Here is a 14,267-nt window from a genome sequence, read left to right on the forward strand (position 1 = left end):
AGATGGTGAGGGTCCAATACCATATGATCTCACCTTTAACCTGAACATAATCAACAAAAGAAAAAAGCAAACAAAACATAACCAAAGACATTGAAATTAAGAACAATCTAACAATAGCCAGAGGGGAAGGGAACATAAGGGGAAGGGTTTTCAGGAACTACTATAAAGGACACATGGACATAACCAAGGGGAGGATGGAAGCAAGGGAGGAAGGTGGGTTTGGCTGGGGTAGGGGGGAGTGGTGGGGGGAAATGCAGACAACTGTAATTGAACAATAATAAAATAATAATAATAAAAAGAAAACCACAGTGAGAAATCACTACACATCCACCAGGTGAGTAGAAATGACAAAGACTGACAATAGGGAGTGCCAGAGTGAGGAGGGGTGCAGCGGCAGTGAATGACTGACTACACAGTGTGGCACTGTTTTGTGAAGCTGAACATGTATATACTTCACCACCCAGTTTGAGGTGTACACCTAGAAAAGTTCATACCATGTGTACTTGGACTCAGGTTCAAGAACACCCCCAAACTGAAGACAACCGTCATGCCTATCACAGTATGCTAGTTAAATAATCTGTGTGCTAGTGATACAATGGAAATCTATTCAGCAGTGACAACGACAAACTACAGCTACTCATAACTGGATGAGTTACAAGTTACACAGCCACAACTTAGAGCCAAAATAGTCAGACCCAAATGTTGGGGACCACTTCGTGTGGTATCGGAGACTGTAGGCCCTCACAAGCTAGGCCCTGAAAGAGGCCTGTAAAATTTGATGAGAAAACCGGGAATGCATGTGGCAGGTATGACCTGATGCTAGCACCGAGGGTTCCCATGGGAAATCAGGCCTGAAGAATGCATTGTACCCTTTGAAGCTTGCTTTGCTTTGTATAGCCTGTTGGTACAAACCAGATGTTTAAGCTCAAAGCATATGGGAGTGAACTCCTAATCTCACGAACCAAGTCTTACCACCATCTGGCATCAGCATGACTAACAGACCCTGACCTGAGGCAGTGTTTCTTCAATTGTTATCTATATAAAATACCTGTTTTCTATAACTATAGCCTTTGGACATTGACTGATGAGTTATGCATGCATGCTGTACACCCCTACACATACCAATCCCAATAAAAGCCATTTCAGAGAAGGGTTCGGGGCATTCTCCACTAGAGGGAATCGGCAGCCCCTTTCCCCTGCAGACAGATTGTGTCCAGGCCAGCTCATTTCATCCAACACCAGGAGGACTCCACGGGATGGGGGTCCCTTCACCCAAACAAATATCTACAGCTGAAGCCTATTTATACAGAATTTAAAAATAAGAAAACCATATTGTGAAAAGTTGTTCAGATAGGTGGTAAGACAATGAGAACAAGAATGACAATATGTCTTTCCATTTTTTGGGGGGGGACAGGTTACATATCACATTTTGGTATGTGTATGTATGGTATAGGGAGGTAGGGACAAGCAGGCATCCCAAGCTATGACTGTGATACCACCAGGTGGTGTAGCTTGAACATGATAGCCAACACAGACACACAGGGCTTCAGAGTTGAAAGGGCTCCTGCCACTCTCTCATTTTAAGAACATCGGATCAGAGACAGAAAGGAACTTGCCCAAAGTTGAACAGCAAGTCAGAAGCCAGCAGAGACAGCACTGGAATTTAGGTTTTATGGAGACTGAATCAGGGTTCTTCTCCTCTTCCATGCAGAAGAGTTGTTCCATTGCAAAACATCTTTACCACCACCTAGAGCAGACCTTTTCTTTTTAGCACTTAAAATTCTTTGAAATTCTTTTATTTGTTCACTTATTTACTGTTGGTCTCCTGCTGCTAGAATAAATGCTCCTAGAGAGAAGTGTTTTTGTCTGGCTGGCTCCTGTGGTATGATAGTTGGCACTCCATAATTATTTGTTGAATGAGTAAATGAATGAAGCCAACATTTGTATTTGGACTTTGAGGTCCTAGAAATACTTACTGGCTTCTACAATATCCCCAAAGGAGAAAATAAAAAAACAACTGTATAACATTGACATGCTTCCATAGAATTATTTTCAAAATTAACTTAGGAGGTTGGCACTACCATCAGCAGCATTTTAAAGAGGAGAAAACCGAGGCTCAAGAAGGTCTGGTGACTTGTCTAAGGTCACAAAGCAAGGAAGTCAAGAGCTGGGATTTGAACCTAGTTCCAGAGGCAGGCTGGCTGTCAGCCAGTCCATACACCTGAAACTATCAGGATCTGCACACTTCAGCCCTTCCTGTCTGCACACATACCCCAGCCCTTTTGGGTGCTGATTACAACTTACAAAGTATTTTCTGGTCTCTTCCAAACCTGTTCAGCTCAGGGAGGGAAAGGGATTTGTGGAAATCACATGAAGTCCAGCTCTCTGATCTCCAAGCTTCCCAAGTTGGTGTGTAGGACAGTGACTACAGCAGCTGCTCATGGAATTGCCACTGCACACTACATTTCCTTTCCACTTCGCTTCATACCAAATCCTCAGGACCCTTGGCTAAGTCCAAAATGTGGCCCTAATTCAGCATCTGCATGAGCTGAATAATGAAATGTTCTCATTATACTTGCAGGCAATTGGCTTTATTAAAACATGCTGACACTTAGCATCTTTTGTTGTTGTTGTTTTGTTTACAAAGATATAATTTACTAAATTGCTGTAAGTCACAAATAGTTTAAGAGAAAAAATTTGTATCTTGAACACAAAGGTCAACGACCAGTAATACTTAATATAAAAATTATAAACATTATACTCATTCTTATGAGTTCATTTAGTCCCATGTTATTAATACTTTCTGACCTTGATCATTTTGTTGGCAGTTTAACAAATCCAGTTTTGTTTTGTTTTTATGTTTGTTCAAGTACAGTGTCTCCATTTTTACCCCATGACACACCCCAACCCCACCAATCCCCATGTCCCACCCTCGAACCTACTCCCTTTGGCTTTTTCCTTGTGTCCTTTACATGTTCCGTAATGGCCCTTCCCCATGTTCCCCATTATCACCTCCCCCTTCCCCTCTGGTTCCTGTCAGTTGGTTCTTTATTTCAATGTCTCTAGTTATACTTTGCTTGCTTGTTTGTTTTGTTGATTAGATTTCACTTATAGGTGAGATCATATGGTATTTGTCTTTCACCACCTAGCTTATTTCACTTAGCATAATACTCTCCCATTCCATCCATGTTGTCACAAAGGGTAGGAGCTCCTTTTTTCTTTGTGCTATACAGTATTCCATTGTATAAATGTACCATAGTTTTTTTATCCACTCATTTACTTGTGAGCACTTAGGTTGCTTCCAGCATGTGGATATTGTAAATTGTGCTGCTATGAGCATTGGGGTACACAGGTTCTTTCAAATGGTCTTTCAGGATTCTTGGGGTATAATCCCAGCAGTGGTATTCTTAGGTTAAAAGGCAGTTCCATTTTTAGATTTCTGAGGAAATTCCACACTGTTTTCCACAGTGGCTGTACCAGTCTGTGTTCTCATTAACAGTGTACTAGGGTTCCCTTTTCTCCACAACCTCGCCAGACTTGTTTGTTGAATTGGTTATGATGGCCATTCTCACTGGTGTGAAGTGGTATCTCATTGTGGTTTTAATTTACATCTCTCTGATGGCTAGTGATGCTGAGCATCCTGTCATGTGTCTCTGGACCCTCTGTATGTCCTCCTTGGAGAAGTGTCTGTTCAAGTCCTTTGCCCATTTTTTAATTGGGTTGTTTGTCTTCCTGGAGTGGCATTGTGTGAGTTCTTTATATATTTTGGAGATCAAACTCTTGTCTGAGGTATCACAGGCAAATATATTTTCCCATATAGTTGGTTCTCTTTTCATTTTAATGCTGTTTTCTTTAGACATGTAGAAGCTTGTTATTTAGATCAAGACTCATTTGTTTATTCTTTCCTTTATGTCCCTTGCTCTAGGGGATATATCAGTGAAAATATTACTGCATACAATATCTGAGATTTTCCTGCCTATGTTCTCCTCTAGGACTTTTATGGTGTCACGACTTATATTAAGTCTTTTATCCACCTGGAGTTTATACTTGTGTATGGTGTAAGTTGGTGGTCAAGTTTCATTTGTTTTGGAATGTAGTTGTCCAGGTATCCCAAAACCATTTGTCAAAGAAACTATTTTTACTCCATTTTATGCTTCTGTCCCCTTGGTCCAATATTAATTAACCATAGAGAATTTGGTTTGTTTCTGGGCTTTCTATTCTGTTCCATTGGTCTATGTGACTGTTCTTATGCCACTGCCATACTGTTTTGATTACAGTGGCCTTGTAATATAGTTTGATATCAGGTATTGTGATCCCTCCTACTTTGTTCTTTCTCAAAATTGTTGAGGCTATTCAGAGTCATTTATGATTCCATATACATTTTGAAATGTTAGTTCTATATCTGTGAAGTATGTCATTGGTATTTTAATAGGGATTGTTAGGGATTTAATAGGGATTTAATAGGGATTTAATAGGGATTGATTATTTTAATTCTTTCAATCTGTGAGCATGGTCCATAGTTCCATTTGTTTGTGTCTTCCTGAATTTCTTTCTTCAGTGTTGTATAGTTTCTGAGGACAGGTCTTTTATCTCCGTGGTTAGGTTTATTAGTAGGTATTTAATTTTTTTGTTGCCATGTCAAATGGGATTTTCCCCCCGATTCCTGTTTCTGATATTTCATTGTTGCTGTACAAAAATGCCTTCAATTTCTGAATACTGACTTTGTATTCTGCTGTTTTGCCAAATTCATTCATTAGGTTGAGTAATTTTTTGGTGGAGTCTGTAAGGTTTTCTGTGTACACTATCATATCATCTGTAAACAATGAAGTTTTACTTCTTTTCCAATTTTACTTGTCTTATCACTGTGGGTATGAAAACCAATACTTTATTGAATAGAAGTGGTGAAAGTGGACATCCTTGTCTTGTTCCTGATCTTAGTGGGAAAGCTTTTAGTTTTTGCCTATTGGGTATGATATTGGCTAGAGGTTTTTCATATATGGCATTTATTATCTTGAGGTATGCTACCTCTGCTCCCATTTCATGAATATTTTTATCATAAATGGGTGCTGTACCTTATCAAATGCTTTTTCTGCACCTATTGATATGATCATGTAATTTCTGTCTTTCCTTTTGATTGTGTGATGTATTATGTTTGTAGAATTGCAAATATTGTACCATTCTTGCATCCCTGGGATGAATCCCACTTGATCGTGGTGTATGATCTATTTAATGTATTGCTGGATGTGGTTTGCCAATATTTTGTTGAGGATTTTAGTGTCTATGTTCATCAGCAATATTGGCCTGTAGTTTTCTTTCTTTGTTGTGTCTTTATCTGGTTTTGGAATTAGGATGCTGCTGGCTTTATAAAAAGAGTTTGGGAGACTTCCCTCTTCTTGTTTTTTTTTGCAATAGTCTGAGAAGGATAGGAGTTAGCTCTTCCTTAAATGTTTTGTAAAATTCTCTTGTGAAAATGTCCGGTCCAGGGTTTTTGTGTGCCAGGAGTTTTTTGATCACTGCTTCAATTTTGTCAGCTGTTACTGGTCTGTTCAGGCTCTCTGCTTCTTCATTCAGTTTTGGGAGATTATATTTTTCTAGAAATTTGTCCATTTCACCAAGGTTTTCAAATTTCTTGGCTTTTACTACAAATATAGTTCTTCACAGTAATTTCTTAGAATCCTTTGTATCTCTGTGGTATGAGTTGTAATCTTCCCTCTTTCATACCTGATTGTGTTTATTTGGGTCCTCTCTCTTTTTTTCTTGATGAGTCTGCTTAGAGGCTTGCTGATTTTGTTTATCTTTTCAAAGAATCAGCTCCTGGATTTATTTATATTTTGGATTTTTCTTTTAGTCTCTATGTCATTTAATTCTGCTCTGATCTTGGCTATTTCCTTCCTTCTACTCGCTCAGGGCTTTGTTTGTTGTTGTTCCTCCAGTTCTTGTAGATGTAGGGTTAGGATGATTATTTGAAATGTTTCTATCTTTTTTAGGTAGGCCTGTATCACTATGAACTTCCCTCTTAGGACTGCCTTTGCTGTGCCTCATAAGTTTTGGACTGTTGTGTGTTCATTTTCATTGGTCTCCAGAAACTTTTTGATTTATTCCCTGATCTTATTATTAACCCATTCATTGTTTAGTAGCATGCTATTCAATTTCCATGAATTTGTTTTCCTTGAGGTTGGTTTCTAATTTCAGGCCCTTGTAGCCTGAGAAAATGCTTGATATGATTTAAATTTTCGTGAATTTGTTGAGGCATTTGTGTCATATTATATGGTCTATCTTTGAAGAAGCTCCATGTGCATTTGAAAAGAATGGGTATTTTGCCTCTTGGGAAGAAAGTTTCTATATATGTCAGTTAAGTCCATTTGATCTAGAGCACTGTTCAATGCTACAATATCCTTGATGATATTTTGTTTGTAAGATGTACCCATTTTTGACAGTGGAGTGTTAAAATCCCCTAATCTAAGTGACACTTAGCATTTTTATGAAACTATATTACTATCCTATAAGCTGGACAGAGAAAGTCAAATACCATATGATTTTACTTATAGTAGAATCTGAAGAACAAATTAGAAAGAGACTCATAGATACAGAGAACAAACTGACAGTTGTCAGAGAGGAGGGAGGTTGGGATGCTGGGTGAAAAAGGTAAAGAGATTAAGTATAAATTGGTAGTTACAGAATAGTTATGGGGATATAAAGTACAGCATAGAGAAAATAGTCAGTAATACTGTAATAACTCATGGGTACTTGATGAGTACCCATGACCCTGTAACCATGACCATGATATTGGTGAGACCACCCTGTAAAGTACATGACTATCTAACTACTATGGTGTATATCAGAAACTTATATATGATAATATTGAATGTAAACTGTAATTTAAAAATATAAAAATGTTAAAAAGAACCTATATTACCATTCTGATAGCTTTTACCAAGTCCCCAGGTAATAATTTTTAAAAGTTCATTTAGCTCTGGGATTCCTGGAGCTAAAATAACCCTCCAGGGCATCTAAACAAAAATCCTCTGGGCCTCAGTTTGCATACCTCCAGTGAGAGAGAACTCATTACATTATAAGGCAGCTTATTTCTGGCAGTATTCAGCTAAGTTGAGCACAAAGGAAACTCGTATTAGCCCCTGGTGCTAAGGGACCGGGAGGTACCTCAGCCACTCTTTGATCCTGAGGGAGTTCACAGTCTTGCAGAAGAGACGGTGTCATCCCAACAATGGGACACAGTACAGGCTGGAATTACCTTCTAAGGAGGCATTATATGAGGCCTAGGATCCTGTACAAGATTACAAGTTCCACTGCAGGCACTGTGGATTTATGTGGGTCAGACCAGACTCTATGCTTACTTGAGTCTGAGTACTCCTCCCAGAGAAATTACCCCTCTGAGGATGGATGTCTGAGCACAAAATGCAAACTCAAAACTGTTGGTACCCTAGAGCAACTGAGTAGCTCCGAAAGGACTATCAACAGTGGTGGGTGGGACGGTGCACTGCTGGCTTGTGGGGCTGACATTGTTGTTTTAATATTATGCCTCTAGGACCTTTATACACATTAATGGGTGAGTTTGTGGTTTTGCAGATGAAATGAATAATGTATGTGAGAGCCACCCATGACAGGGTCTGGCAACAAGGAGTACAGGCTTTCAAAAATGTTTGCTGGGGCCCTGACCTGTATGGCTCAGTTGGTTGGACATCATCCCACAAGGCAAAGGGTCACCAGTTTGATGCTGGTAAGGGCACATGCCTGGGTTGCAAGTTGGTCCCTGGTCTGGGCATGTGCTAGAGGGAACCAATCAATGTTTCTGTTGCACATTGATGTTTCTCTCCCTCTCTTTCTCTCCCTTCCCCTCTCTATAAATAAACAAACAAACAAAAATAAAAGTTTTAAGAATATTTGCTGGGTTTGAAATACAAACATGCTAGATCACAAGACCACATTCACACTGTTCTTCAAAGAGTCAACAAGAACGAGGCTGCTTGCATCCTGCTTTTCCAACTTGGGATTTGCTGTGGTAGCTCCACTGAATAGCCCAGGGAGGAGGGTGTGAAAGAAAAGGAGCCACAAGCAAAACTTGACAAGCTCAGGAGAGGCCTGTGTGGCAGCCTTACAAACTCAGACATAAAGTAACCACATAGGATGGTCTGAAATTAAAACTTTCTAACTAAAAACAGTTCATGGCTGGTAGTCCTGGGCTAGAATCTTCCCTGACAAGTCAGTCTTTACCTTAACTGAGCCTGTCTTGTTGTCTCTTTGCATCTGTTATAATATACCTTTGGAATGTCAAATTTCTTTTTTCAGAACCCCTCAAAGCACAGGCACTGCATCAGGGAGAGAAAGCAAACCCCCTCATTGCTATTGTTATCATGTTAATTGACTGTTAACTATCCTGTACTCACCTGTGTAAAAGTAAGTGTCTATAATTTCACATCTTATCCAATCCCAGAGATCCAACCCCCAATGCTTTGTGTCCTTCCTCCTCCCTAATCTACCACCAATGGATTTTGTGTAACCCCCTTATGCCTCCTCTTTTGATTGTAATGTATAAAATAAGGTGCTATACTGCCATTTTCCAGAGCCTGATCTCAGCTCATTGAGGTTTTGCTTCCTGGCAATTGTCATCAGTTTGGCTAAAATAAACTCATAAAAATTCTTACAGGCTTGGATGTTTCTTACGTTGACAAAGGGGATCTTGAAGACTACCATCTCACCAGGGGTCTAAAGTCAGTCCTGCCTGTGCTCCTGCACACTGCTCCCCTTTTCAGTGATAGTGGTACCCTGAGGGAATGATGCGGGGATGAGAGGGATTAGGATGAATGGAGGTTTCAGGTGGCAGGATGGGGCATACCTTTTTGTAGGAACCAAGACATGGCAAGGCTGGGTCCAGTGGGAAGGTGGTGGGCACTAGAAGATGCTGCTCCAGAAGCAGGTTTGAGTCACACTTCATGGTGGCCATGAACACCATGGCTGAGCAATGGCAATGCATGAAACCCCAGTACAGAGAGACCTCACCAACAGAATAGGCCTTCATCCAGTCTTGTTCATGTAAGAAATACCTCTGGATAGGAATGAGAACCCCATTCCCTACCCCCTAATTATGAAGGATCATTGGGAAATGATGAGATATCTGGTCAATCTTCCAGATTCATAGCCTCCTGACCAGTGAGTATTCACCTCCAACTTGCTTACCCCAGTGACAGAGATCTTGCCACAAGAACAAAGGATGGCTGTGCTCTTCTTGGCCAGGGATGCTTAGATACTTAGCTTACACCTTGCCCCAGTAATTAGGGCACTAATGTGGAGGAGAGCTTTGGATACAATAGGTCCTAGTTCTGGCTTCACCTTGGCACTCCCCTGTGCATAATGGGGAAGAGACATGACTAAAACCATGAGGGCTGTTGTGGGGCCAGCAAGAATGGGGTTAGTCAGAACAGTGGCTGGAAGGGCAAGCAACCATGACCCCCTCTAAGCAGCCTTGAGAGAGAGAGTGGCAATTCTGGTCATTAAGACCCAGAATTACTTAGGGTTTGCAAACTGTGCAGGAGCTAGCATCACCTGCAGAGTAAGATGCCAGTTCTCTTCCTTGCCCATCCACTGCATGGACCTCTGTGAGGAAAACGCAGTCCTCTGAGTATTCCCCAGTGGGTAACTGCCCAAGGATGGCTGGATTGCTGGAGAACTGAAAACAGTATGATGTTGTGTGACCTTAGACTTGTCCCTACCTCAGTTTCTCCATCTCTAACAAGGGATTGGCCCCAGGATCCTCCCTCCAGTGCTAATGTTCAATGGCTGGGCTTGGCATTTTGGCACCTAAGTATCTCTTAGCTCATCTTTTCCTGCTTCCTGGGGCATCTGGGTTGTTCCTCTTCTCTCCTTTCGAACCCAGCTGTTGGGCTCTGGCTGCCACACATGGGTGCAAAGGATTGGCCACCTTGCCAGCATAAGTGAAAAGCCAAACATAATGTTGGGGGCAGGGGAGGGTGATCATGGTGCCATTCCTGTGTCACCTCAGTTCAGAGTTGCTCTGAGGTGGTTGCATAGGCCAACAGGTGCACTGTCTGGTGGGGACTGACCACAGAGTGAAGGGGTAGTGGCTATTCAAAGTGCATAACCAGACTCCTGTTTCTGGTGCAGAACAAGTGCCCACCCCGCCAATTACAGAGCATGCCCAGAGCAAAATGCACAAGTTGACCAGGCAGAGCGGGCTGCTTTCCCTGTGAATCTGCTCCTGTGGACAAACCTGGGAGAGGGGACACTGTTCTGTCTGTTCTGTTTGCTTCAGGGGCAGATCAGCTGTGATAACAGTTGAAAGCATGGCGATTTAAAGTGGCAATTGCCTGGCAAAAGAATGAGAAGGAGGCTTTCCCTGTGACTGGGTGGGGAGAAGACAGCCTTAACTCATCTCTGCCAAACTATTCCTGCCCCATCACAGCCAAAGAATAGCCAGTTGTGGGCAGGATGGGGTTTTCCCATACTCTAAGCCCCTGGTCCAGGAGGATCCCAACTCAGGCTGGCAGGTATGATAGTCCTGACATTTGAGAACCTTTTGGGACAGGGTCAGGAGATTGCCATGGTTGTTTCAGCCCCAGCACCATTTCCTAAACCAATTCCCAGCCTCCTAGGGGTATGACCCAGAGTGCCCCCTCAAGACTAGGAACCAGCCTCTGGCCCACGCGATAGCAGGAGGGACTGCCCAAGGTCACACAGGGAGTCAGGGGTAGGTCGTAATAGGATCCTGCCCCTCCAGAGCAGACGAAGCTCCTGATTCCCCTCCCTGAATCCTCTGTCAGACTCCCAGCGATTTCCTGAGATGCCTCATCGTCCTGCCTGCAGGATCCAAACCTCGGACAAGGGCTGCAGGATTTCTCCGCAGGAAGGCGGGAGCAGGGTGGGAGTGCCCAGGAGAAGAGAGGCTTCTCCCGGCAACCCTCCGGGATGGATTCCGGATTCCCCTCCCCGGGGAAGCACAGATGCGGAGGTGAGAACCCTGATCCCCCCTTCCTCAAGACTGCGCTTTCAGCGTTTCATATAACCACGGAGGCTAAATTGCCCGCATACTCACCGCAGAGCGACATCTGCAGAGCCCCAGCTCAGAAAGACCGGCAGTTGCCGCCCCCAGGCCAGCGTAGCCCGAGCCCCCGTACCCGAGAGCCCGACGTCCTCTTACCCCCATTTCTACAACCCAGCAAACGACTTCGTCCCCGCGACTGCGGCCTCGGTACCTCCTCCGGGGCTCAGCTCAACTGCCAGCTATCCCCCACCCCCTCCCGAGTGGCCGATAGCTTCTCCCGCGTCCTGCAGCGGCGGCCTCCTGCGCGGAGCAATAGCCCAGGCTCTCAACGAAGGAGATCTCCCACCACAGCCCCAGTTAGCCCCCGCCCGCAGCCCCCACCCGCCACCCCGGCTTGCTTGCGTTCATCCCCGTCCACCTCCTACCTCTGCGGGGACCGTCAGCAGCAGCCGAAGCCGCGCAGTCCCAGCAGCGGGCGCGGCCCCAGCGCCTTGGGCAGCAGCGGGGCGTGGGGGAAGGGGCGCAGTAACGCTGGGGAGCTCCAGACTGCTCCCGGCTTTCCTGCGGGCTCCACTACCGGTGTGTTGTAACCTTGGCTGTGGCCTCCCTAGCCCTGCCTCAGTTTATCCCCTTCGAAGGACAGGGGTGGGGGGGACAGTACGGAAAGGAGGGGTGGAATGGGAAGGTAGGTTCCGCCCCAGCTGCGGACGTCACAAGAGTCCGTGCAAGTTGACAGCGTTGGGGGTCGGTGGGGCAGCTGCATGAAAGGGCCCCAGGAGGTGGGTACGTACAATCCATGTGTGTTGGAGGTGGTAATGTGGCCCCAGCATTTCCCTCAGACTCCCCAATACCCCTAAGTAAACACCTAGTAAACGCAGCCTCAGGCCAAGTGCCCTGACCCCTCCTACAGAAAACTGCAAACCGGGCTGGTAATGTCCAACCCCCTCGCCCCAAGCCTCCCCTGGTCACAGATCAGAAGATTGAGGCTAAGAGGTGGGCAGCCATTGGCCCAGAGTCAACAGTATGTGGGGGCTGCGTGCATCCACCCTTAGCACTATGTCCCTCTGAGTTCCTACTCAGGACCCGCGCTCCTTACATTTTTGGGAGGAGGATCCGGGACTGCGGGCAGCACCTCTCATCCTGCAGCGAACATTGACTCAGCACCAACTGAATGCTGGGGAAGGGACTCAGTGACCTGGCAACTGTCCTAGAGAATGGGGTAGCACCTTCTTAGAGACCCAAACCCTGGGGAAGAAGTAGCGGAGATAGGAGATAGGAGAGGCTGGGCCTAGAAGGGGTAGGAAAGGAAGGGTGCTCCAGGATGGGTGCACCTAAGTAAAAAGCAAGGCTGGGAATGCGCATTGCCGGGTTTGTAGGAGAGAGCCCTGAACACCGGACAGAAAAGAAAGGGCTTCCTTTCGTACACAGCACGGAGCTGCCGACCGAGAGCTTCAGTAGCTTGGGATGTATTTAAGAAGCGCCCCCTGGTGGCCAGAGGTGAGAAACGGAAGGTCAGAAGAGCATGGCTGGTCCCACTGAGAGGAAACTGGGCAAGTGATGTAATGAGTCAAGAGACTGGAGTCTCGGTGAGCCCTGGTGCGGATGAGCTGTGTGACCTTGGGCAAGGCACTTCTCTCTCTGTGCTTTTGAGAGAGAGGGAAATTGATTTTTCAGCTCTGATGCCTCATGACCCTGGACATCAGGGCCAAATGGATCAGTGGATCCAGTAAGGAACTTTATGAGGTTTATTTCATTTATTTGAGGTAGCAACTACTATCCCAATTTTGCAGGCAGGGTCACTATAGCACATAAAGGGAAAGTCACCTGCTCACACTCACACAGCTGGCCCTTGAACACAGGCCTGTGAGGCTTCATAGTCTAAGCAGAGTGACCACCTCAGTCTCCTGTCTTGAAGCATTTTTCAAGCATCTAAGGTGTTCCTGGAGTGCTCTGGAAGATGAAAATGGAATGTCCAGCTCCTGGCAGGCCTTCCTCACCTCCTGGCAAGAGTGAGCCCATGGAATCTATTTGGCATTCATAGCAGACTTGACCATAGTCACTGGATGGATGGGCTTATGGGGCAAAGCAGAGACCTCATGTCAAACCCCATGTTTCATTCTTGTGTATTGTTGGAGCTTTTGTTTTTGAGAACTATTAATTTTATAATTTCAAAAATATTTTTAAAAAGAGCACTTAGAGGAAGAAAAGATGCTTAAAGTTTGAATAATCAAAACTACTTACTAGAGAAGCCACGACATTTTGTTATCAGTGCCAGGAGTGAGTTACTTGGCTGGTAAAAGGTAGGCGAGGGAAGCGAGAGCAAGGTTTTTAGAATCTGTTCAGCCTGAGCAAGTCCCACTGTCTTTCTCAGCCTCATTGCATTCATTTGTGAAACAGAACTGATGGTTAAAGCTCTGCCTTGCCTCCCTTCAAAGATTGCTGTGAGGATCAAGTGTGATGTGTAAAAAGTTTGTATAAAATGCACTGTGTAAATATTTTTATTCCCAGAAGCTATGAAGGGAAATACTGATTAATTTAACTATATAAAAGTTAAAACTTCTAAATTGAATAAAAACAACACAAAAAAATTAAAAAGACAAATGGGAAACTTAAAAATATCTGCAGCACATAACAGAAGCTAATTGAGGAAGATAAGCTGAAAGTTAATTTATTTCTCTGATACATAATGAGCTCTTTCAAATCACTAGGAAAAAGATGACCAATGAAAAAATGAAAGCAAAGTATATGAACAAGCAGTTCACGGAGAGATATTCAATCTCACTTATATTTAAAGACATACAAATCAGCCCTGGCTGGTGTGGCTCAGTGGACTGAGTGGCTACCTGTGAACCAAAGGGTGGCTGATCCAATTCCCAGTCAGAGCACAAGCCTGGATTGAGGGCCAGGTGTCCAGTAGGGGGCGCGCGAGAGGCAACCACACATGGATGTTTCTCTGCCTCTCTCTCTCCCTTCCCCCTCTCTAAAAACAAATAAAATCTTAAAAGAAAGAAAGACATACAAATCAAAGCACAACATGCTTGCCATTTTAAAAACTCTTCCAAGTTGGCAAAAATGAACAAATTTGAGAATATTTATGCTGTTGAGGATGAAAAGAAGTGAGTGCATTTAAAACACTGTCAGGTGAGGCTCAAGATTACCCTTTTCTTAAAAGTAATTTGGCAACACTGTGAAGCCTGCTGATACACATGCAAATCCAAGGACAGGCAACACAGCATTCCAAGTACAAGTG

At 44.1% G+C, this 14,267-nt stretch overlaps 1 protein-coding gene across 13 annotated transcripts in view; it reads right to left on the bottom strand.

Annotated features, from left to right (window-relative positions):
- The window catches only part of IQSEC1 (IQ motif and Sec7 domain ArfGEF 1), a 447,285-nt gene that overhangs the window by 109,291 nt on the left and 323,727 nt on the right, over positions 1-14,267 (bottom strand). The window contains exon 1 of one of the 13 annotated variants that reach the window (XM_028504785.2): positions 11,069-11,287. The exons of 11 other annotated variants lie outside the window; for them this stretch is intronic. The gene's annotated coding sequence lies outside the window, so the exon portion shown is untranslated. Of the gene's footprint in view, positions 1-11,068; positions 11,288-14,267 lie in introns of those variants that run through there. One more of the 13 variants, XM_028504786.2, reaches the window with a different exon arrangement.

This window comes from Phyllostomus discolor, chromosome 2 (genome assembly GCF_004126475.2).
Source record: "Phyllostomus discolor isolate MPI-MPIP mPhyDis1 chromosome 2, mPhyDis1.pri.v3, whole genome shotgun sequence".
NCBI classification, from domain to species: Eukaryota; Metazoa; Chordata; class Mammalia; order Chiroptera; family Phyllostomidae; genus Phyllostomus; species Phyllostomus discolor.